We start from the raw sequence: 26,543 nt of genomic DNA, 5'->3' as shown, positions 1-26,543 counted from the left end.
TCCTCCCACCCTGCCTCCCTCTCCAGTTCAGGCTGCCCCTCGCTGCCCCCGACACTTGGACCCCTGCACCTACTCAAACAGTCGGTGTTCCCGATGATCTTTCCACTCATGCACAAACAGCAGACTCATCTTCCTAAAGGTAGCAGTTTGAGAATTCCCCCCAAATCCTCTTTATCTAGGAGTCCAGTCCAAACGCTTGGGGCTCTGCACGATGCAGCCACTGACTGCATCCGTTCACACTCCACCCAATCTTCCAGTTCCACACCCATTCTTGCCCTGACGATGATCAGTATGGTGAACACTCTCTTCTCTGAAATCTTGTTGAATGTATTGTCACCTTCATATAGTTTTTTGTTTGTTTGTTTGAGACAGAGTCTTACTCTGTTGCCCAGGCTGGAGTGCAGTGGTATGATCTCAGTTCACTGCAACCTTCGCCTCCTGGGTTCTAGAGATTCTCCTGCCTCAGCCTCCCGAGTAGCTGGGATTACAGGCATGCACCACCATGCCCGGCTAATTTTTGCAGTTTTAGTAGAGACAGGGTTTCCCCATGTTGGCCAGACTGGTCTCAAACTCCCAACCTCAGGTGATCCGCCCACCTCGGCCTCCCAAAGTGCTGGGATTCCAGACGTGAGTCACCATGCCTGGCCATCTTCATAGATTTAGTATTTAATTAAAGATAGGCCTGTACTGTTACAGAATTTTTTTAATTTAACTTATTTTTTTGGTTTTGTCTCCTCCAGTGAAATGTTTAACCTCTCCAGAGAAAGCCTATGCCTAAGTTTATTTTTCATTATTCTTACCACTGAACATTAGTAAGTATTTAATAGTCATTAAACTACCATTTCATTCATTCAACAAATATTCATAGAGACCAACTAAGTCCGTGGGGCTGTGCAGGGTACTGAGACACAATGGCGTATGAAAGACATGACTCTCACCATTAAGAGGTTTCAATCCAATGACTAAATGATCAGAGATAATACCATGACAAATGCTGTCACAGGCCAAGTTCAAGTACAATGCAGGCCAGAGGAGGAGGAGCCTTAGAGGTGGGAAGGCTATGCAACACAGACATATTTAATAATCTTAGATGCGACCGGATCCATCCCATCTCCATCCACCTCCCTCACTGAAACTCCTCCCTGCCCACTTTTAATCCTAATGCATTCAGGGTCTTCCTTCCTTATGGTCTTATTCTCCAGGAATTGCTGCTACACGTTAAAGTGAAATTTCAAAGTTTTGTGACATGTATCCAATAGTACGTGGAACCACCAAATCCTTCTTTTCATGTCCTCTTTTTTCTCCTTACAAAACAGGAAGCACACAGTGTGTTACCTCTACAAGTGGATTGCTTAAACTTTTCACAATTAATTACCTATAAAATTCAAGCACCACAAGCAAAACCTCTGGCTTCATTTCATTTTACACCTCTCAGTATAACGCCTTTGTCTCGGCGTCCTCTGAATCTTTGTTGTCTTCATTATTTGCTCTTTCCTTTACACTCTAATAATAATCTATAAATTATCTACAGGAAAAAAAGCTTCAAGGGCAGATACATTTTAGCCTTTGTGGGCATAAGAACATCCTGTATTCTCCTTTCTTGGAATGTTCTAGAAGATCCGTAGTTAACACCTAAAATAGCATAAGCCTTTTCCTTCTCGACTTCACTTTTAGTTCCTATTAGATATTTCTGCCCATTTATGACAATCAGGTCTTCTCAGTTTCTGCTTTCAGTGAAAGGACACATAGTGATAATGTTTACTGAGATGGGAAAGACTGATATTTATATATAATAACGGAGATAAATCAATAATTAGGCTTGAGGCATGTTACATTAATTACAATAATTAGGCTTGAGACAACTGAGTGTAAGTGACACGGAGACAGATGGATAGACATCCCGGGCCTCTGGGGGGAGATGTGGGCTCTGCACAACAATATGGGAACCATGAACAACACAAATCCGGAGGAGTGGCCAGGTCACCTGGGAGAGAGAAGCAAAGGCTGAGGGCTCGGTACCAAGTCCTGACTATTACACACTGGAGGTCTCGTGTCTCTACAGATTGGAGGAGGGACTCCTAAAGGAAATTGAGAATAATCAGATAAAGGAAGTAAACCAAGAGAATGTGGGTTTGTATTAGCCAAGAGATGACGGTATCTTGAGTGGGAGCCATCCTGAGCTGGGGAAGGAGAAAGACTGACTCAGACACAAAATAGGAATTTTGACTTAGATTGGTCTGGACTATTTTTTAACTCTTGAAAATAAGAGATTGGCCAGGCACAGTGGCTTACACCTGTAATCCCAGCAATTTGGGAGGCTAAGGCAGGTCAATCATTTGAGGTCAGGAGTTCAAGACCAGGCTGGTCAACATGGTAAAAACTCATCTCTAGTAAAAATACAAAAATTAGCCAGGCATGTTGGCAGGTGTCTATAATCCCAGCTACTCGGAAGGCTGAGGCAGGAGAATCACTTGAGGCAGAGGAGGCAGAGGTTGGAGTGAGCCAAGGACATACCACGGTACTCCAGCCTGGGTGACAGAGCCAGACTCCATCTTGAAAAGAAAAGAAGAGATTATCCTAATATAATACCTGAAATGGACTGTCAGATCCACCTGAGATGTCATCCGAGAGAGAAGATTTGGCAGAGTGTGTCTGAAGGTAGTGGTGAGTGAAGAAAAGAGATTCCTGGCAGCTGGATCCCTGGGGATGAGACAGACAGGAGAGGAGCTTCCTGTCATGAAAAATGTCTGGTCAACAGGAAAGCTGGGAAGTTAATTAAATAGACTCAGGAAAAGGTTAGATCAAGGAAAGGTTAAGGAGAGAAATCTTACTGAAGTTGATGGGAGCCAAAGTGGGAGGTACTTAGGAACTACCCAGGAGACTGAGGCAGGAGAATCACTTGAACCCCAGAGGCAGAGGTTGCAGTGAGCCAAGATCACGCCACTGCACTCCATCCTGGGTGACAGTGAGACTCCATCTCAAAAGAAAAGGAGTTAAGTTCTTGATTTGATTCTCATCTTGGTCGTGGTTGGTGTACAGCACTGCTACTGATTTGTGTACATTGATCTTGTATCCTGAAACTTTGCCGAATTCATTTATCAGGTCTAGGAGCTTTCTGGAGGAGTCTTTAGGGTTTTCTATGTATACGATCATATCATTGGTGAACAGTGACAGTTTGTCTTCCTCTTTACCAATTTGGATGCCCTTTATTTCTTTCTCTCGTCTGATTACTCAGGCTAGGACTTCCAGTACTACATTGAATAGAAGTGGTGAGAGTGAGCATCCTTGTCTTGTTCCAGTTCTCAGGGGGAATGCTTCCAACTTTTCCTCATTCAGTAAAATGTTGGCTGTGGGTTTCTCATAGGTAGCTTTTATTACCTTGAATTATGCCCCTTCTCTGCCAATTTTGCTGAGGGTTTTAACCACAAAGTGATGTCGGATTTTGTCCAATGCTTTTTCTGCATCTATTGAAATGATCATATAATTTTTGTTTTTAATTCTGTTTATGTAGTGTATCACATTTATTGACTTGCGTATGTTAAACTTGCATATGTTGACCTGCATCCCTAGTATAAAATCCACTTGGTCATGGTGGATTATCTTTCTGATATGCTGTTAGGTTCACTTAGCTAGTATTTTGTTGAGGATTTTTGCATCTATGTCCATCAAGGATATTGGTCTGTAGTTTTCTTTTTTTGTTATGTCCTTTCCTGGTTTTGGTGTTAGGGTGATACTGGCTTCACAGAATGATTTAGGGAGGATTTCCTCTTTCTCTATCTTTTGGAATCATTTCAGTACGATTGGTACCAATTCTTCTTTGAATGCCTGATAGAATTCAGCTGTGAATCCACCTGGCCCTGGACTTTTTTTTGCTGGCAATTTTTTTTATTATTGTTTCAGTCTCACTCCTTGTTACTGGTCTGATCAGATTTAATCTAGGAGAGTTGTATACTTCCAGAAATGTATCCATCTTCTCTAGATTTTCTAGTTTGTGCATGTAAAGGTGTTCATAGTAACCTTGAATGATCTTTTGTATTTCTGTGGTATTGTTTGTAATAGCTACCATTTCATTTCTAACTGAGCTTATTTGTATCTTCTATCTTCTTTCCTTGGTTAATCTTGATAATGGTCTATCAATTGTGTTTATCTTTTCAAAGAACCAGCTTTTGGTTCCCTTTATCTTTTGCATTTTTTTTGTTTCAATTTCATTTAGTTCTGCTCTAATGTTTGCTATTTCTTTTCTTCTGCTGGGTTTGGGTTTGGTTTATTCTTGTTTCTCTAGTTCCTTAAGATATGACCTTACTTACATTGTCTATTTGTGCTCTTTCAGACTTTTTGATGTAGGCATGTAATGCAATGAATTTTCCTCTTAGCACCACTTTTGCTGTGTCCCAGAGGTTTTAATAAGTTGTATCACTATTATCATTCTGTTCAAAGAACTTTTTAATTTCCATATTGATTTCATTGCTGACCTAAAGCTCATTCAGGAGCAGATTATTTAATTTCCATATATTTGTATAGTTTTGAGGCTTCTTTTTGTGGTTAATTTCCAATTTTATTCCACTATGATCTGACAGGGTATTTGATATAATTTTGATTTTCTTTTTTTTTTTTTTTCTTTTTTTTTTTTTTGAGATGGAGTCTCGCTCTGTCGCCCAGGCTGGAGTGCAGTGGCCGGATCTCAGCTCACTGCAAGCTCCGCCTCCCGAGTTCACGCCATTCTCCTTTCTCAGCCTCCCGAGTAGCTGGGACTACAGGCGCCCGCCACCACGCCCGGCTAGTTTTTTGTATTTTTTTTAGTAGAGGCGGGGTTTCACCGTGTTAGCCAGGATGGTCTCGATCTCCTGACCTCGTGATCCGCCCATCTCGGCCTCCCAAAGTGCTGGGATTACAGGCTTGAGCCACCACGCCCGGCCATAATTTTGATTTTCTTAAATGTATTGAGACTTGTTTTGTGGCCTATCATATGGTCTATCTTGGAGAATGTCCCGTGTGCTGATGAAAAGAATGTATATCCTCTGGTTGTTGGGTAGAATGTTCTGTAAATATCTGTTAAGTCTATTTGTTCTAGGGTATAGTTTAAGTCTATCGTTTCTTTGTTGACTTTCTGTCTTAATCACCTGTCTAGTGTTGTTAGTGGAGTACTGAAGTCCCTCACTATTATCTTGTTGCCTTCTTTCTCATTTCTTATGTCTAGTAAAATCGTTTTATAAATCTGTGAGCTCCAGTGTTAGGTGCATATATATTTAGAATTGTGATATTTTCCTGTTGGACTGATTCATTTATTATTTTATAATGTCCCTCTTTGTCTTTTTTAACTGTTGTTGTTTTAAAGTCTGTTTTGTCTAATATAAGAATACCCCACTCGCGTTTTGTTTCCATTTGCACGGAATATCTTTTTCTACCCCTTTATCTTAAGTTTATGTGAGTCCTTACGTGTTACGTGAGTTTCTTGCAGACAGAAGATATTTGGTTGGTAGATTTTTACGCGTTCTTCCATTCTGTATCTTTTAAGTGGAGCATTTAATGCAATTCCCATCAGAATTCATCATCATTCTTCACAGAACTAGAAAAAATTATAAAATCCATATGGAACCAAAAAGACTCTGCATTGCCAAAGCAAGACTAAGCAGAAAGAAAAAATCTGGAGGTATCACATTACCTGACTTCAAACTATACTACAAGGCTGTAGTTTCCAAAACAGCATAGTACTGGTATAAAAATAGGCATGTAGACCAACGGAACAGAATAGAGAACTCAGAAATAAAGCCAAATATTTATAGGCAACTGATCTTCGAGAAAGCAAACAAAAACAGAAAGCGGAGAAAGGACACCCTATTCAACCAGTGGGGCTGGGGTAACCGGCTCGCCACATGTGAAAGAACGAAGCTGGATCCTCAGCTCTCACCTTATAGAAAAAAATCAACTCAAGATGGATCAGGGACTTAAATCTAAGGCCTGATGCCATAAAAACTCTAGAAGACAACATCAGAAAACCCCTTCTAGACATTGGCTTAGGCAAAGAGTTCACGACCAAGAATCCAAAAGCAAATGCAACAAAAACAAAAATAAATAGATGGAACTTAATTAAACTAAAAAGCTTCTGCACAGCAAAGGAAACAATCAGCAGAGTAAACAGACCACCCACAGAGTGGGAGAAACTATTTGCAAACTATGGATCTAGCAAAGGACTAACATCCAGAATCTATAAGGAACTCAAACAAACCAGCAAGAAAAATAAACAAATAATCCCATCCAAAAGTGGGCAAAGGACATGAATAGACAATTCTCAAAAGAAGATATACAAATAGCCAACAAACACAGGAAAAAATGCTCAACATCACTCATAATCACAATGCAAATCAAAACCACAACGCAATACCACCTGACTTCTGCAAGAATGGCCATGATCAAAAAATCAAAAAATAACAGATGTTGGCATGGATATGATAAAAAGGGGACACTTTTATGCTGCTGGTGGGAATGTAAACTAGTACAACTACTATGGAAGACAGTATGGAGATTCCTTAAAGAACTAAAGGTAGAACTACCACTGAATCCAGCAATCACACTACTGGGTATCTACCCAGAGGAAAAGAAGTAACTATATGAAAAGGACACTTACACATGAATGTTTATAGCAGCACAATTCACAACTGCAAAAATATGGAACCAGCCTAAATGCCTATTAACTAATGAGTAGATAAAGAAAATGTGGTGTGTATATATATATAAAACATGGAATACTACTCAGCCATAAAAAGGAAAGAAAGAATGGCATTTGCAGCAACCTGGATGGCATTGGAGATCACTCTTCTAAGTGAAGTAACTCAGGAATGGAAAACCAAACATCATATGTTCTCACTCATAAGTGAGAGCTAAGATATGAGGATGCAAACGCATAAGAATGATACAATGGACCTTGAGGACTCAGGGGGAAGGGTGGGAAGGGCGTGAAGGATTAAAAAAAAAAAAATGCTATGTGAAAAGGTTCCCAAGAACAATTTGGGACAATTTGAAATTAACAAAACTAGATAAAAATACATTTAGTATGTTTAAATAAAAAATAAATAAATTGGTTAATTTTATGTTATGTAAACCTTACTTCAATAAATTTATTTTTAGTTTTAAGAAAATTCCCTGTAGGAGCTAAACTTCATAAAATGCAACATGAAAGGGAAAATGAAAAAGGGAAGGGTTAGTTTCATAACTTTGCATTAATGTAAATTGTATTAGGGCAGTGAGAAGAGCTTATAAATAGCTTTCATACAAATCAGATCTTTTTAGCCCTTCCTGGGATCCATCTTCCCCTCCCCATCAGGACACATTCGCCCTGAAGCAAAGGAACTTATCATTCCCTGGGTCCCTCCAAGACTCCAAGAGAGTCCCAGCAGTTTGTCTTCATAATCTTATGTCCTTTTACTTAAAAGCATTCCCAAAATCATATAAGCTTCTGGCTTCCCCAGAACTTTCTAGATCCATCCTGCTGAGTCCTCTCCAGCCCTGAGTCAGAGGTGCTGCCCAGGCACTAAGCCAGCAGCAGCTTCCATTAGGGAGCAGAGACTGAAGCCAACACCAGCCGCTAAAGGAATATCCTTCTCCAGGACCAAGAAAGATTTCTCGAGTTGCCAATAAAACCAATCTGCTGACTTCAAAACTCATGTTTTATTTTGCTTTGATTTCTTGCTTATCTAAGGAAATGAGAGACACCCTCCTGTGTCTCAAGAATCGCCACCTGGGGGACATAGATGATGCAATCCCCTCGGTTAATTAATACCTCCCGACTCTGGCTATCAAACAAAAAGATGTTCACCAGAGCTTGGTCCCCTCCAAATAGGAAGATGGCATTGAGCTTCCAAGCAAATAACCCAAGTCCCTAATGGGTCCTAGAGTCGACTCTTCCCCCTCCCTCTGGGCTCACTCTGGCCACACCCACCACACCACACCAACCGCACACGTTGCTCTTCAATTGCTCTTGAATTTGAGGTCTGCTCCTGTCTCGGACCTTTGCAGTTGGTTTCCCCTCCACCTGGAATGTGCTTCCCCAAAATATCCACATGGAATTCCCTGTCCTCTTCAGGTCTTTCTCCCATGCTTCTCCCCGGTTACTCGCTCTGAAACTGCACTCTACCCGGTTACTTTCTATTCCCTTCCAAGTTGATTTTCCTCCCTAACCTTCATTAACCACCCAGGACCAGCCGCACATTCTGCCAACACCTCCTGCTGTCTGTCTTCCCCACCCGACTGTCCACTCTGCAGGGGCAGGAATGTGGGCGTTTTCGCCACCACATCTGTGAGGCGCAGACCACCGCCTGGTGTGTGAGGGGTGTCCGTGAGCATCCATCTGGGGAGGTGGGGTTCGGTTCATTAATCATGCAATGAGGGATGGGCTAAGGAGATGAGCCGCTCAGACAGAACATAGCATAGCAAGGCACACGCTGAGCTTCTCATACAGGTAGCACCATCCTACAACATCAAACAACTCTATGCAAGGGAAGAAAGTAAAGTCAAAAGTAATTCATTCATATTTGTCTAACTGTGGCAGATTTATACCACCGAGGACTATTCAGCAATAAATAGGAACAAACTACTGATGTATACGACCGTGGGGATCAATTTCAAATGCATTACTGGGTGAAAGAAGTCAGACCCAAGAGAGTCTATGCTGTGTTATCCCGTGTCCATCAACTCCAGGAACAGGCAACATTCACCCATGGTGATAGAATTCAGAAAGTGGCTGCCTGGTTTGGGGGCAGGAAATGAGGAATGACTAAAAAGGGTCATGAGGGAACTTTTCTGGGATGATAAAAAGGTTCTGCCTTTTGTTTGGAACAGGGCTACATGGATAAGCATGTGTTAAAACACAAATTGAGCACCTCAGATCTCTGCATCTTATGGAATATAAAATGATCTCAATTATAAATACATACGAGTATATACACACACACCCCGAATCATTCATCTTAAAATTTGGGTCTCTCCACTTGCCACATTCCGGAAGGCGCTGACTGAGGGAGATTAAATAAAAGGGGAAGGCACCCTAAAACCCAGTTCCTAACCTTTATGCTATCTCTGTTTCATAACTGGACAAATTACTTTAACTTCTCTGTGTTGTTTTATTTTGTTTTTTTTTTCTTAAAGACAGAGTCTTGCTCTGTTGCAAGTGCAGCGATGCAATCATGCCTCCTTGCAACCTCAAACTCCTGGGTTCAAGTGATCCTCCTGCCTCAGCCTCCCGAGTAGCTGGGAGCACAGGCATGCACTTCCACACCCAGCTTGTTTTCTTAATTTCCAGAGTTGTCGGTAGAGACAGCAATGCCTGCCTAGTTGTTTTACAGAGCTAAAACTTCTATGAGATGCTAGCAGCTGTGAGCAGGCAATCCTCCAAGCTCATCTTCCTTATTAATAAGGCCGTCACAGTCCTCACACTTAAAGAACTAAGCCCCTTGGACAGAGGCCAAGACAGACATGCCTTTGTCAATTGTCCCCTTTGGTGACTGCTCTACATTGAGCTGCCAATGGGGTAATAATAGAACATCAGATTTGTAGGAAGAGCTGTCTGCATTACCTAACTTACCAAAGACGAAATGTCAGAAAAGGGGGAATTCATAACCAAAAAAAAAAAGCAAAAAACTTTACATCCTTCCAAATGACAATGAAGGTCAGAAGTATTTTTTATGCATCTCGATGTACTCAGTCTTCATGATGTTCAGAAGCTGCAGAATCGGGAACAAGCGGTCCTGCTCCTGCAGCCCCTGCTTTGCTGCTCCTCCTCTGAGGCACTGAGGACATCCTCTGGCCCAGACCTAATTTCTTTTTCTTTAGAACATCTGCCAGGGAGGAAAAGGAGGGCATGCAGCCGTTCTGAGCATTTTCTCCTCCCAATCTGATATTCACCTGACAGCCTGACCTGTACCTGACACTGCTCTGCCAGCATCGTACAGGAGAAATACAACGGGTCAGAGACAGACCCCTGGCTTCGCCGCAATCCGTCACCACCACCCACGCCAAGCAGCCCCAGTGTCCTCAGGGGGCAGTGCTGCATGCTGGCGAGCAGGGCGGGCTCTGGCTGCCACCCTGGCTGACCCACGGCCACTCAAGTGACCTTGGAGTCACTCGCCCTCTCTGTGCCTCAGGCTCTCCACCTGCAGGGTGGGTGTAATTAGAGTGCACATCTCATCCGTGGTGCCTACACAGTATGACGCACACAAAGTGCTTAAAACAGCGCTGGACCCTTCGCTTCTGTGCTGAAGGGGCACAGAGCGCTGAGGGGATGGAGGACACACCCGCACTGGCTGCCACGCAGTATGTGTACCCTAGAGATGTGTGATGCCCCAGGACGGGAGTTCACAGCCTGGGCTCAGGGGGTCTGAACACCAAGGTCACTGGCAACTGGGGAGCGTATGCATCCATGCCTCTTCTTCACAGGAGGCTCCACAGCCTTTGCAAAGGGGCCCTGACTCCAAAAGCAATTCAACTCAGCAAGAGCTGTGAGTCCCACAATGCCTCAGACACTGCTAAGCCCAGAGGGCGCGAGGACGATGGTGACTGAGACCAAAACAGACAAGCAACTGAGTCCTCATGATCACAGCTGGGTTGGGGAAGCCCAGGAGTGGGGTGGGGTGGGGGCAAACACAAGGGCGGCTGCCCTATGGAGAAAGAAAAGACCCAGGGAGGCCTCCTGGAGGAGGCAGCGTTTACCTTGGGATCTGAAGGATGCCAAGAATCTGCTCCTCTGCTTGCTAGAGAAAGAGGGGTCCAGTCCGAGAACAATACACATGAAGACCCAGAGGTGAGAGCCGCCCAGAGACTGAGAACTGAGAGTTCCATGACAGGAAATGGCCAAACACAAACTGGAGGGTTCCGTGGAGCCAGAGCCCACGAGCTGTGAGCATTAGGTGTGCCAGGGAGATTTTGAAGGGTTTTAAGGAAAGAAAAGACATGGCCCGGTCTTTCGGAGGGGGGTCTCTGCCTGCAGGGTGAGGAAGGGTTATGAGGGGCCAGCTGGGCACCTCTCACATGGTGGAGAGGGGACAGGCCAAGGCGGTGAGGATGAGAGGGACTTGTGACAAGTTCAGAGGCGAGTCCACGGGGTGGTGGCATGTCTGTGAGTGGTGCGGAGAGAGGGGCAGGAGAGAAATCAAGTGTGATACCTGAACTTCTGCTGGAAAGCCAGAGGGATGAGGTGTCGTGCCTGGGAGAAAATGACTTGTAGAAGTTGAAGTGCCTTTAAAACATTCAAGTACAGATGACCAGAGCCAGGTGGGGAGAGAGCTCCGCTGGACATACGGATTTTGGAGACATCAGTGTATGGTCACATCAGCGTGGCAGGATGAGCTCACAAACAAGGAAGTACATAAAGAGAAAAAGGAAGAAGGTCTGAAACAAAACCCTGAACAACAGGAATGTTCCAGGAGACACCCAAAACCAAGACCCCACAAAGGACCCCTGGACAAGGATGGCCCGAGGATGGGAAGGAAGTCAGAGGCGTGTCATCGGCACACAGCGACAGCATTTCACAAGCGTCTCTACGATGCAACACGGGACAGACATTTTGAAAAACAGGTAACACGACCTGAAAAGACGTCCACAAAATACTGGATTTAAAAAGATCGCATAAGGCCAGGAACGGTGGCTCACGCCTGTAATCCCAGCTCTTTGGGAAGCTGAGGTGGGTGGCTCGCTTGAGCCCAGGGGTTTGAGACCAGGCTGGCCAATATGGTGAAACCCCATCTCTACAAAAAATTCAAAAATGAGCCGACGTGGTGGCATATGCCTGTAATCTCAGCTACTCGAGGGGCTGAGGTACGAGAATTACTTGAACCCCAGAGGGTGATGGAGCAAGATTCTGTCTCAAAGAAAAAAATATATAGCATAGTATGACCTACTTTTGTAAAACCAGAATCAAAGCTGTATGATAACAACATGTGTTGAACCCTTTCAACATGCCAAGCCTTCTTCAATAGGCTTTACGTCCATTAACACGCTGAATTTTCACCAGAGCCCTATGAAATGGGTATGATTTTTAATCATCACTTTACAAATGAGGAAACTGAGGCCCAGACGCATCCAATGTAGTTCCCGAGGCTACAGTTGGTACGTGGTGAGGGATGGGCGTCAGCCATAGCAATCCGTGCAACTGGACAGAGGATTCCCTGAAAGAAGCATCAGGGGGTATTTCGAAGGAAGTGAAATGAGTTTGAGATGCTGCAGGGTGCGCAGTGACATCCAGGAGGTAACCACAGATGTGAGAGGCAAGCTCAAGCCAGTCGAAATCCAAAACGTAGTCTTGGCGTCTTGTAGTCCACGAGCAGTAGCTGTGGACAGAGGAGGAGGGGAGCTGGGGGCCGGGGCATGGCGAAGCGTCTGTGGGAGACGGGAAGGAAGGCAATGTTTTGTGGAAGTTTGGCCATCGAGACAGCGCTGCAGCTGGAGGGGCCTCAGGTGGAGAGAGGAAGGCACATCTACCCAGCATGCCTGTGTAGATGGAAGAAAGGAAGAAAGACCAGAAGGCCGAAAGCCTCAGGCAGGGCGAGGATGGAGGCAGACAGCCGAGGCCCTGGGGTGGCATGGAAGCACCTCGGCGTGGGCTCCTCCGACATCGAGAGTCCAGGCGAACGATGCAAAGGTGAAAAAATGATAGAACATCAGAAAGTGAGGAAGAAATTAATTCCATGATAGTCTCAACAGAAGAAATTAAAACTCGATGAAATGTGACTACTCACACATTACGATGCCCAACAGAGGCTGAGAAAAAGCCAGCCAGTTTAGTGTTGTTATAACACAAAATGCTACTGTTTCTTGTAACTCCATCTTTTAATGGTAAAGTTACATAACCATCCAAATAGAGTATCTTTTATTTGTAAAAAGGAGTATTTCCTTACACAGTCTCTGCATACTGTTTATTGATACTGTGTGTCATCCGGATGCTTGATCTCCATTAAACCCCAGACTTAGATTCATCCATTAGGAAGGTAAGACGTGGAGCCAAACAGAGAACTGTGTGCACAGCTGCACTCTCTGTGGGGCCCAAAGACCATGCCCACACATAGTTAACTGAAAGTGTGGAGCTTCAGGGTGTTTGTGTGTTTGTTTGTGTGTTTGTTTTGAGAAGTTTCACTCTTGTTGCCCAGGCTGGAGTGCAATGGCGTGATCTCAGCTTACCACAACCTCCGCCTCCCGGGTTCAAATGATTCTCCTGCCTCAGCCTCCCAAGTAGCTGGGATTACAGACATGCGCTACCACATCCGGCTAATTTTGTATTTTCAGTAGAGATGGAGTTTCTCCATACTGGTCAGGCTGGTCTCAAATTCCTGACCTCAGGTGATCCGCCCACCTCAGCCTCCCAAAGTGCTGGGATTACAGACCTGAGCCACTGTGCCTGGCTGGAACTTTAATATTAACATAAATATATAGAGAGAAAGAGAGGGAGACAGTGCTCACCGGTATTTCACTAAGTAATGCTCTATAAACAATTGTAATTTTTTAATCTTTTAAAAAATTATGGCTGGGCACGGTGGCTCACGCCTGTAATCCCAGCACTTTGGGAGGCTGAGGCGGGCGGATCACGAGGTCAGGAGATCGAGACCATCCTGGCCAACATGGTGAAACCCCGGCTCTACTAAAAATACAAAAATTAGCTGGACTTGGTGGCATATGCCTGTGATCCTAGCTACTCGGGAGGCTGAGGCAGGGGAATCATTTGAACCTGGGAGGCGGAGGTTGCAGTGAGCTGGGATCATGCCACTGTACTCCAGCCTGGCGACAGAAACTCCATCTAATATATATACATATATATATATATATATATATATATATATATATATATAATCTCCTACACATTTCTAAGTCCTGTTGCCTCTCCCTGCGGCACGCAGCATCTTCACCCATTTTAACCACATCATGACAGTCTAAGTGAATATCTTGCATTTCTAAGAACCAAGATATCAAGATTTTATCTTGGTAACCACCGTTCTTCTCTCTGCTTCTGTGAGTTCAACTTTTTTAGATTCCACATCTAAGTGAGAATATGCAGAGTCTGTCCTTCTGTACCTGGCTCATTCCACTCAGTGTCCCCCAAGTTCACCCAGGTTGTCATAAATGACAGACTTTCCTTCTTTTCGTGGCTGAGTAATATTCCATTTTGTGTGTGTGTATATGTGTGTGTATGTGTGTATCTCTCTCACACACACCTTTTTTATCCGCCGGACACACAGGTCACACCCATATCTTGGCTACTGTGAACCGTGCTGCAATGAATACGGAAGCCCTAGGCCCAGGCCGCTGCTTTCCCAACTTTTTACGTAAGGCGGCTTCCAGGAAAATACCTCAGCAGGGGTGCTTTGCAGCAACCATAGAATTTTGAAAATTCATATTGAGTGCCCTTAGATGGTGCGGGGACTCTCCACTTCTACACAAGCCTTGCCATTCTCCATGGCCTCACAGCCAGCTCACTCACAGGCACCACCTGCTGGGCCCTGTGGGGTTTTAGTCTGTGACTTGGGGCGCAGGAATGAGATGGAATGGGTAAGACACACAAACACACACACACACAGTCCTTGAATTCACAGATATACATTCACGTTCAGCTCTCCTACTTTTTTTTTTTTTTTTTTTTTTTTTTTGAGGCAGAGTCTTGCTCTGTCACCCAGGCTGGAGTGCAGTGGTGCAATCTCGGCTCACTGAGACCCCTGCCTCCCAGGTTCAAGTGATTCTCCTGTCTCAGCCTCCTGATAGCTGGGATTACAGGTGCATGCCACCACACCTGGGTAATTTTGTATTTTTAGTAGAGATGGGGTTTTACCATGTTGGCCAGGCTGCTCTCAAACTCCTGACCTCAGGTGATCCGCCCGCCTCGGCCTTCCAAAGTGCTGGGATTACAGGCATGAGCCGCTGCCCCCGGCTTCTCCCACTTATTTTCTACAGCAGACTTCCTGGTGAGCATTTTCAGTAATTCTCAGGCTCCTCATCTGTGGGAACAGTAACATCTTGGCAGCCCACTCCACAGAGACGTTCGACTGCATGACCCCTCACAGAATTGGTGTAAAAAGCAACATTAAATGACAATGCTTACAAACTATTTTTAAAAGTATTCAGTGCTGAGGATTGTGACTTCCAAAGGTCAAGAGCCGGGAAGGACCTTGCACACGAGCCACGAGTTGGAGGCAGAAGCGAGTGCTCCACCGCTAGCTGTAGGGTAAGTCCACACACGCATGGAAGAGGGAAAATGAAAAGCTGCCTTTCAAACGTCTCTTATTAGCAGCCTGGTCACAGGTTAGTGGCAAAACGTACAGTGGTTAAACTAATTTTTACCACACTGATGTACAGTTTTAAAAATCAGAAACACAAGCAAAACGTCATGTTTTTTCTTCTGATTTTTCAAAACCTCCAGATCCCTATTATTTCGATCTGGAGTATTTGCAGTAAAACACAAATGCTCACGGTAACAGGAGCAAATGACACTGTCATGACCACGGTTGACAATGCCAGAGCCACGTTCCCAGCGCTCTGCTTCGCAGGGATCACTTACTGTGAGGATATTTTTCTGGAAGGGTGAAATGGAATTCAACCGCACAACCCCTAATAACATTAATAGAAACCACACTGCACCCGCAGCACATTTCTGATAGTCTACGAAATGGATATCAGATGTTGTGGTGACATCAGTGGCTGGCACACGGGCTGAAACACTTGCTAGTAAGGACAGGAAAGTTTGTTTCTGAAAATGTCACCTGTATCCTGTGGTGACAATGTGAGTCAGGCTGAGGTGAATTTGAAAATTACACCTGCTACACAAGCAAACGCGTCCTCAGGGCTCATTCTGGAGAAATCAATAAATTCTGTGGACCTCCTCAGTGGGAAGTCACCCTGTACTATTAAATTTTGCAAACGGTATTTTCCTTCCTGGTGTTTATTCCATCTTAATTAAAAATGGTTCGCACGGTTTTGGAAGTAAAGTCTGTCTTCTCCACTGTAATCTAAGTCCCACGGGCGTGAGGCCATTTCTTTCTTATTCATCTTCGTATCGTCCAGAACCAAGGGCACAAATCTCTGTTGACTACAAACACAAGTGTGCTGAGATTTTTGGGTGGGGGGTCGGGGGTGCCAGATTTAAAGGGGTATAAGTCAGCTCCACGTCATCAGGAGTTCACAAACCTAGTTGACTAATGAGACATCACAGAAGATAATTTACAGCATAGATTAAGCGTAAGATAAATGACAAATGATTTAGATTATAATACCAAAAGACATTCTAGACATATTATTACAATATATATATTTACGCAGAAAGCCTTACTCTGTAAAATTATGTTCTTAAGTGATACTCCCAGAGCTGGAATGATGTGGTAGTATTTTATAGAAAAATAATATTAACACCCTTTTTCCACAAAAATTAATTTTAAAAATGGTAATATTTGCGATAGCTTAACAAACTTCCTAGCTTAAAGCTTTAGGAAATATTTTAAAAGTATTAAAGTGTATGTAAAACAAAGATGAGGAACTTTAAAACAATTCCTTAACTACTTAGTAGTTGTTATTACTCCAATATGTAAAAAGCTTAGATCTCCGGAGCTCTTATCCTTAACACAAGGAAGGAAAAAAACGGACAACCTGAAAATCAAGGACCTTTTATGGATCCATTGAAGAACTATGAGGTCACAGGGAAAACTGCTGCTCCGAGAACTGGAGAGACCATACACGGAGAACCAGCACTGGAGTCAGCTCACCCGGGGCTGAGGGCAGGAGCCACAAGCTGGCAGGAATATTAGATGGTGATTGGATGAACCTCTGGAGGCTGCACATGGCCCAGCCTGAGAGTGAGAAATTCCTGGCCCAACCTTAGGGGGCGTCCACACTCTCATAGTTTTACCTCCAGGAACCCCACCAGGTTCTCAAATAAAGAGCCAAGAAAAAATCCCTTGTGTTTTAGGCAGGGGGAGGGAAAGTAATCATTTTGAAGGACACCAAGAGCATTCTCCATCACAATGCCCTCCTCTGCAGGGAAAAGACTTTACCAGGGACTTATCTCACCTACCACCTGCAGGGAGGACAACTACCCATCTCCAGCCTCCTCTGGCTCCCTTTCTCACCAAAGGAAAATAATATAGGGCAGAAGCTCTGATCTACTTAAAGAAAAGAAGAGCATCACAGAAGGAATACATGAAGGGAAAATTTTTTTTATCCTTAATCTTTTCTTACCAGTAACTATTTTTTCATTGTAACAATAGTAATAATGTATTGGTTGATTATAGTATATGGATAAGTAAAATGAATGACAGCAACATTATAAGAGATGGGCAGAAGGGATTGGGAATATTTTGTTATAAGGTACCTATCTGCACTACTCGTGAACTGTATATTGTTATTTGAAAGTGAACTTAAAGTAGTTGTAAATGTATATTGCAAACTGTGGGGTAACCACTAAGAAAATATTTAGATATAAGTATAACTGATAAGCCAAAAGAGGAGAGAAAGAGAGATCATATAAAATGCTTAATTAAAGCCAGAGAACTCAGTAAAAGAGGGGAAAGGGAAAAGTTCAACAAATAGAAAACAGTTACAAACATGGTAAATATTAACCCAGCTAGATCAAAAATCACTTTAAATGTAAATGGTCTAAATACACCAATTAAAAGGCAGAGATTGTCAGCGTGGATTAAAAAAATCAAGACTCAAGTAAATGTCTACAAATACGAGCATGCTTTCTATCTTCCTGGCTGATCACGGTACACCTGCCAAACTTTAAGCTCTGCAAAGATGAAACCTAATTTGCTTCAGCATTTTTCAGCATAGGGTTGTTTTCATTAGTATTTGTATTACTATAGAAATGATAGAAATAATAATATCCACCACTGATTAAGCACCTACTGTATGCTAGGCGTTGTGATCTCAATACATAGGAGGTCCTTAATGGTCATTTGATGAATAGATGAATAAATTAATAAACCAGTTAATAAAAACTCTAAGCATGCTGAATTTTGTGTTCACCTACATCTCTGCCCAGCTTTCTTTAAATGAGTGACTACCATACAGCCAAGTCTGGTTTATATAAGCTGCAAAGGGAGAGGAAAAAGCATAGATTTTAATCTAATATTAAATTCCCCATGAAGAAATTATCTCTAGTATCAGTAAATTCTTCATCTTTCACTGCCTTGCCATTCACCAATCCTTCTAAGGACTGGTCTCTCTGCTTTTTCTGTCCTTGTTCACAGTGATGGAAAATAGGAAATGCATAAAAGTACACACCCCACTGCTTCACAAATTGGGTTATCACTAACAGAATTGTATGCTCTATGAAGGAAAGTCCTAAGAGTAATCTAATCTACAGGGACTCAATCTTCACTCCCAAAAATCATGACATGCACAATCTGGAACTTTGGCACCAAGTTTGAGGAAGGACCTGGATATATGGAACCAGATCAACCTGGAAGCCCACAGTGTAACAGTTGCCAGGCCAGGACAACCACATGGGCACTGGTCTGAGCACCAGGAAATCCAGGTTGCAGATGTGAGTTGGTAATTATTACGCACAAGTTCCCCAATTCTCTGGCCTCAGTTTCACCATCTATAAAGTGAGCAAACATACTCTAAATAATCTCTTATATCCCCTCCAAATTCAAAGTTCTAAGTTCTAAATTGATGAAAACAATATAATAATTATTGAATCTATATATAACTCTATTGTGCGATTCAATCCTATATGAGATCATGAACACAGACAATGTAAAAGTCTCTGTGTTCCCATTGCCTTCCTTAACATTGACTCATAATTTGAAAGTCAAATGGTATTTATCAAATGTAAACACAAGGTACATAAAATTAGCCTCATTCCACACCATGTCTCTTACCTCTCTTCACTCCTAAACTTACTTAAACTTCAATTAACACCATGTTTCCTCACAACCAGCCAGCTTTCGAACTTCTCCACACACTAGTCCAGAGCTCCTGACTCTTGATTATTCTGTCTTAAAGCCAAAAATCCTACCACATCAGAATAATATGAACAGTAATCAATACTATGTAGTGTCCATCAAGGTTATGTCAGGTATTATGCTCAGTGGTTCCTACGTTATCTATTCCATCCTCATTGCAAATCCATGCAGTAGGTCCTACCCATATTCAACCCACAGAGAAGCTGAGTCTCTGGGAGATTAGGTGACTTAGTCCAGGCCATACATCTAGTAGGTTTTAGAACCAAAAGTCAAACTTAACTCTTCATGAGTTCCTAGCCATGTTCTTGCCATTTTATCAGTTTTTAAATATCTTTAGTAGCAGAACCCTCTTTGGAGTAAAAATATGTACACAGAACCCCAATATACAAAACAAAAGTGAGAGTATATTAGAAGTGTAAACACATAAATGAATACCCTATTATAAAGGAAATATTTTCCTATTATAAAGGAAATCAATGAAAATCATAACAAATTCTGATAAACACAGAAACCAGGAGTTGCTCATGACCTCTGCAGATATTTACCAGCCTCTGCATCCTGTTCACGTTGGTATTCTGTTTGGGTTGCACATTGCCCTACATAGTTGAAAATAACCATGGGTTTTTAACATTTCACCTTGCAATCTGGCTGTTCTTCAATCAAATTGACCCAGATGTTTGTAACAAGAGTAGGAAACTATAAAAATATGTAAAGCAATCCCACGTTTACAATATCTACCATATGTACCAAAAATATAAGGGCACGATGGCCAGATGCATATTCACTTGTTACCACACAAATGACGGATAAGCTGTCACTAGATCAAATGTCAAGTGAACGTGAAAGTTTGTGTGGCCATTCATTGAGCCAGTATTACCACTACAAATACATGCACACACGTGTCTATATACACACATATATGTAATGCTTTGGAAATACTGTCTTTTACAGACTTTGACATTAGTGGGAATCACAAGCCTAAATTCCAAGAAAGATCATTATAGAGATAGAACTTTTAAATTAATAATGGATTATAAGAAGTTCAAATACTGACCACAAAATGGCAGGATTATCTTTAGTTCAAAGTCTTCCCCAAAGAAATTAATCTAGAAGCACAAAGTAATGTCTTACTGTCTTGTTATTTTCCAGTGTGTTAAAATGTAGCATACACTGCAATTTGAGGAGGTTATTTTTATCACTACTTTTAAAATAGTTTAAATTATCTATGAATATATGTATTCATAAACACTGTACTAATGCACATGGCTTGGTCCTGTGGTGCTGAGTCCTGCGTGGGCATGCAGAGGGAGCTTTCTAGTGTAGAACACCCAGTCCAGGCTGGGCGCGGTGGCTCACACCTGTAATCCCAGCACTTTGGGAGGCCGAGGTGGACGGATCTCTCAAGGTCAGAAGTTCAAGACCAGCCTGGCCAATATGGTGAAACCCTGTCTCTACTAAAAATACAAAAATTAGCTGGGCATGGTGGCGCACGCCTGTGGTCCCAGCTACTTGGCAGGCTGAGACAGGAGAATCGCTTGAACCCAGGAGGCAGAGGTTGCAGTGAGATGAGATCATGCCACTGCACTCCAGCCTGGGAGACAGAGTGAGACTCTTTCTCAAAAAAAAAAAAAAAAAGATGACTGCCCAGTCAGACTCTCTAAATGAAATGAGTTCTTAAACGGAGCCGACCACCTGATTTCACTAGTTGTCCCTCCTCGTTAGGAAAGTGCCAAGTCACCTTGCACTGGGCATTTTCTAAGCGCTGCCATTTGAGGTGCAGCTTTAAACTGATATATTGCAGGCTAGCAGTCACCTACCAAATGTCAAACGTAAAATGGCAGGATTGGTGTCAAGAATTTTCTTAACTAATGTAGTGTTTGGGTGCTGAGTAATTTATTAACTAAACTATTAATGCTTGAAATGTTTTTGTCAAGTTTTGCAAAAATGTCACAAACGTTTCAGATGCCATCCACACAGGCTAACTGGCAGGAAAAAGCAAACCCATTACATAGGACTTGATGGAATATTTATAAGATCCAATTTCAAACAGATCCAGGCACTCGGCCAAAGTGCAAGATAGATGCCTCGCTTTTAGAATTTGAGCGTCTAATGAAATTCAACAAAACGGAAAAGAAAGAGAATTCAAATAATTTTCGGTGCCCAATAATACTTTTCTTGAGATTGTTCAATATACTCAGATATAGTTTTATGTAGTTATCCATTTCTTCCCAAAGAATTCCAGAGATATCTTCAAAATTCAGTTATGCTGCCAAAAAAAGAGCGGTCTCTAATGGATATTCAGTGTAATCAACTTATTAAAGAAAGCAGAGACACTGCATAAAAGACCAACGGACTCAAAAGGGGTCCCTGGAAAGGAAGAGTGAAATTATTGGACAAAGTTACAGTGGACAGAGGCTGTAGATGTTATAACCCTAAGTTGCCCGGTGAGGAGGAGAACCTCCAGCAGCTGAGCTCTCTTGCCTCATCCTCTTCTGGTGAGACTGACGCTCTGTGCTGGAGATGGCTCACCCCCCAGCGGCAGCTTATGCCTAAAAGAATAGAAAAGAATGCTCATGCCAAGAATTTTGCTACAGTTCAACATTGCATTGGGGAAAAGTATAATGAATGAATCATGTGAACTAATTTTTTAAAGTCCAGACTCATTCCAGGCCACATAAAGGGGTGTCATTTACTTAAAACAACAATTGTGCTTGAACATCAGTCCTGGTGAGACTGAATGTTGTGGCCTGTTTCCAAGAATACGGGGGCCTGGACTGATGCAACCAGTGCTTCTCCCACTGCCGTCAGCCAGAAAAACTAGTTCAAAATAAACATTTTTAAAAGACACAGCTGAGCTCAAGAGGAAGAGCAGAAAGCCCCAGAGGTCAAGGGTGAGAGAAGCAGCCGGCGGCACACAGGTGACCCAAGGCCTCGGGCAGGAGACTGGACCTGCAGTCCAGCTCACACAGCTTCCGGATGTGCAGCCTGTGCCCAAAGCAGGGAGACTGGCTGAGCTCTGCAGGTGATGGGCAAAGCCACAAGGCCACGTATCAATGGACGGAGCAGCGTAAAGACACTCACTGTCTCCCCAGGGTCTGGAGAGGTGAAACATCATCCATAAGGTGCAGAATTTCCAAATCTGCAGCACGAGAAGGGGGTAGAGTCTGAATACGACTGCCCGAAGACAGCAGGAACTCCAAGCAAAAAACTTACCTCGAAATTTAGACTGGAACTGCTGAAGCCTGCATGGACCAAAAGAAGCAAAAATGAGAACACTTTGAAGAAGGAATTCCCAAAGCAGGACAGATGAAAATACCGCACGCATGCACACACACTACAATACACACCTTGTTTTTCCCACTTTGGAGCTGAGGAAACTGAGTCACATAGGAGTTACGTAAGTTACCCCAGTCAAAGACCTATTCGCAATAAAGCAGGCATTTGAAGCCAAGCAGTATGTCTCTGGAGTCATCTTTAAAATACGATGCTTAAGCCCATTTCATCACTATCTCGCTGCACCCACACAGCTGAATGAGATGCACGGCCCTGCCAACTGAGGTCACTTCGCAGGACAATTACAAGTTTAATTTGAACCAAATGATAACGAAGGTAATACATATCAAAGAATCTGTATTACCTTGGAGAAACAGCTCTCATAGTATCCAAAGAGAAATACTTAGCCTTACATGCATGTATGAGAAAAAATTAAAAATTAGTAAGCCAAGAGTCCAACATAAGCTTGCAAATCCTGAGAAAGGAAGAGGAAGATGATGCGGATGGAACGTCTGTGTGCCTTTGTTGACAGTGGTTATGAGACCACGGTTTTTCTTTTTTGTTAAAAGAATGTAAACCAGAGACACACAGCAAAGGAGGTGCAGCACTGAGCCACTGATCTCGGGGACAAAGCGCACTCTGAGTGTTAGGTGCAAATGAGGAAGTAACACTTCGGAGAGGATTTGGAGCGGGTTCCTCGTGAGGATGAGATAGCATTGACAGTTACCAGGCCCCTTTATGGAAGTCTTACCTGATTGTTCAAAAGGGGTGGGAAGACATGTTGCTAGGAAGCACGTTCTGTGTGGCCCCTGGGCACAATATGTCACAGGTCTCATGAACGTCTGAAATCTCCAGCCAGGGGTGTGTAGTTTACTATTATAGTGAGCAAAGGGTCAGTCTGAGGACAGGCAAAATCAAAATGCACATGTTCTCTACAGGGGAAATTCCCCACTGGAGACAGCTTTGCTTGAGTGAGCTTGACGACAGTGCAAATGCTGGGGCTTTTTGTGTTGGCAGTGTGGTCACCACAGTTGCCACATTGCAAGGACATGGTTATTTCCTTGACTACCTGTGCTGTCTCACCTCCAAAACTCATATGTTGAAGTCCTAACCTCCAGTGTGGCTATATTTGGAGATTGGGCTTCCAGGGAAATAATTAAGGTTAAATGAGACTATAAGGGTGGGGCCCTGATCCCATAGAATTAGTGTCCTTATAAGAACAGACACTCTCCCTCTCTCTCTCCCTTTCCCTCTCTCTCCTTCTTTGTCTCTTTCTCCCTCTCTCTCTCTTCTTCTCTGTCTCCCTCCCACTCCTCCCACCAAGCCCTGAGGAAAGGCCACATGAGGACACAGAAGATGACTATCTGCAACCCAAGGAGAGAGCCCTCACCAGAACCTGACCGTGCTGCCACCTTGGTCTTGGACTTGCAGCCTCCTTAACTGTGAGCAATAAATGTCTGTTACGCCACCCAGTCTGTACTACATTTTTATGTCAGCCTGAGCCAACTAATACAGACGGAATTAAAGATAAGAGCAGAATAAGGAAAATAATAATGATAAGGAAAATAATGAGATTAGATGACATGTTTTATAACACATGGATTTCATAAATACTTGGGCCATTTTAATCTATGATAACGTTGGGTATTTACAAGATGGGTCATCTTTGAACTGTTTTTCTTCTTCAAAATTGCCTTTGCTATGCTTGGCCCTTTTTATTTTCATATAAATTTTATCATGAGTGTATCAATTTCCAAAAAATATTGCTGAGATTTTGGGAACTGCATTGAATCTACAGATGTTCTCGGAAATAATGACATTTTACCAATAACATGACATCTAGTTCATGGGCACGGCAAGTCTGTCCATAGATGAAGCTCTTCTTTCCTTTATTTCTACCATGTTTGCTAATTTTCAGCACAGAGATCGCCTCATTTTTCACTACAATTATGCATGGAAATTTCCTGTCTGTGATGCTAGTGGTAATTTATTAAAATTTTATTTCCAGTTGTTTAATGACCATATATAGAAAGGCAGTTATTATTAACCTTGTATCCTGCAACCTTGAAAACCTTACCTAAGAATTCTAAGAGTTTACCTGTAGATTCTTTTGGATTTTCTATCAACAATATTTAATACCTGAACACATTAAATCTGATATCTGAACTATTTTCCATTTGCCGACTGATTTCCTCAGTTGCATTCCTGACTCTGTTTTTCTAAAGAGTATTTCAGAATTACGCTTCCAGGAGTCATCCATTAGATGAGAGGTTGCCAGAATTCTTCCGTGACCGCCCCACCTACAGCCCGGCTGAGCTAAGTACCCTCCCTTCATGCTTGGACAGCACACTGTGTCTACATCTATCTTCCTGAAATGAGCTGTGTATGAGATCATCTTGTCCTTGTCTTTCTCTTCTCCTGAAGACAAGGCCCATTCTCTTCAATTTTATATCCCTAATGCCTCCTGGAAGATAATAAGCTCTCAATAAATATCTATGGAACTGAAGAGCCAAACTAAATTATTAGCAACCATAATGGCCAAGGGTTTCACTCTGTGCTCTTATTCAATCCTCATGAAATCTATGAGGTAAGAAGAGCAGACATAATTAATAACCAGGTTACAGGAAGCTACAGGTCAAAATAGTAATTAAGTGGGAATTGTCCACAGCGATAAACCTGGTCCACACTAGACCTGGGGCCAGGAACTCATGCTCTTTCCCTTCCCCTTTTGCTGTTTCCAGACAAAAATGAAAATGCTGGGAGTGGAGCTCTGGGTCAGACTTTTTATACTATGCACATAAAAAGCAAATGCTTAGGTAGAGGTCATTTATTGATTTATGTGTTTGTTCTAGCATCCAAGGCTTCAGGAACCAAAGGGCCATCATGCTTTTGTAGCAGACAAGAGAGTCTTCTGCAGTATTTACAACTGATATAACTGAGCTACATGGCTGAAATCTACAGATCATTATATTCATGATGGGATGTTATGGACTGAATTGAGTTCTCCCTCCCTCAAAATTCATATGCTGAAGTCCTAGCCCCTGCAATGTGACTGTATTTGAAGATAAGGTCTTTAAAGAGGTGATTAAGTCAAAATGAGGTCATTAGGTGGGGGCCCTAATCCAATCTGCCTGGCGTCCTCATAAGAAGAGGAGATTCAAACACAGACACACAGAGGGACGACCCTGTGAGGACACAGGGCAAAGACGCTTCTGCAAGCCACGCAGAGAGGCCCCAGGAGAAACCAACCCTGCCAACACCTTGATCTTGGACTTCCAGCCTCCAGTGCTATAAGAAAAAATTTCTGTGGCTTCAGCCTCACACCGTCTGTGGTCTTTGCCACAGCAGCCCTGAGACACAGGTGGCACTGTCAGATGAAGTCCTCTTCCGTGTGTGGACACCTCCTAGGCTTGTCTCTCCTCCTTTCCTGTGCTCACCCTTCACATCCAGGCACATAGGGAAATGGGAGGACAGCTCTTCCCACTCACATCTCACCTCCCTGCAGCACCTTACATCAGACCCTTTCCCCACCCTCATCCCCAAGACATACCCATCCTCCTCATGGGCATGACCTCCCACGTGAGCACCTCACATGTGAACAGAGGACAAGCCAAGGGAGAGGAGAGATGAGGAGCGTCGCTCATGGGAAGAACAAATGGAATGCTGTCTGCAGGACTCACCACGTCCACACAGAGGATACAGCCATTGCACTGTCAACCCCTATCTGCTCCCAGGCTGGGTGGACCTCACGCTCTGGACAGCAACCAGGGGAGAGGGTAAAATCAGACAACAGGATTCTTTGCTTGTTCTGACATCAGCCCAACCCACTGAAGGCATGGGAGAGCAAGGTCTTGCCCTGCCTTCTCTCAACTCATGTGTCACTATGCTTCCATAATGCTTCAGTTCATGTGTCATGAATTGAGAGGCACCCATCGTGAGATACCACTTCTGCCTTTCTCTTCTACTGTAATGGCAGCACTAGAAGAGAAAGGAAGAACGGGTATGCGACTTAGGCTGAGTCCATCGCGTCCTTTGAACTGTCACTGGAGGAGCAACAGGCTGACTGTGCCCAATAAGTTTGCATACATTGGGCTTGGATTTATATATTTATGCAAAACTCTAAATGTTTATAAGTATTTAAACTCATACAAATAATCCTCAGTCCTTCGTTTCTTCTCTTGACTTGACCAAGGTTCCCCCCGGTACCTCCTTTGGGACAGCCTTATGGTGTTCTTCTGTTTTATTGTTTTGTTTTGTTTTTGTTTTTATTTTGAGACAGAGTCTCACTCTGTCACCCAGACTGGAGTGCAGTGGCACAATGTTGGCTCACTGCAACCT

General features: G+C 43.2%; 1 long non-coding RNA gene across 6 annotated transcripts in view; it reads right to left on the bottom strand.

The window, feature by feature from the left end:
* LOC105474968 (uncharacterized) overlaps positions 1-26,543 on the bottom strand; it is a 244,328-nt gene that overhangs the window by 176,922 nt on the left and 40,863 nt on the right. The window lies entirely within an intron of this gene.

This window comes from Macaca nemestrina, chromosome 4 (genome assembly GCF_043159975.1).
Source record: "Macaca nemestrina isolate mMacNem1 chromosome 4, mMacNem.hap1, whole genome shotgun sequence".
NCBI classification, from domain to species: Eukaryota; Metazoa; Chordata; class Mammalia; order Primates; family Cercopithecidae; genus Macaca; species Macaca nemestrina.
Note: the sequence above shows the minus strand (reverse complement) of the source record. Positions and strands in the feature narration are given on the sequence as shown.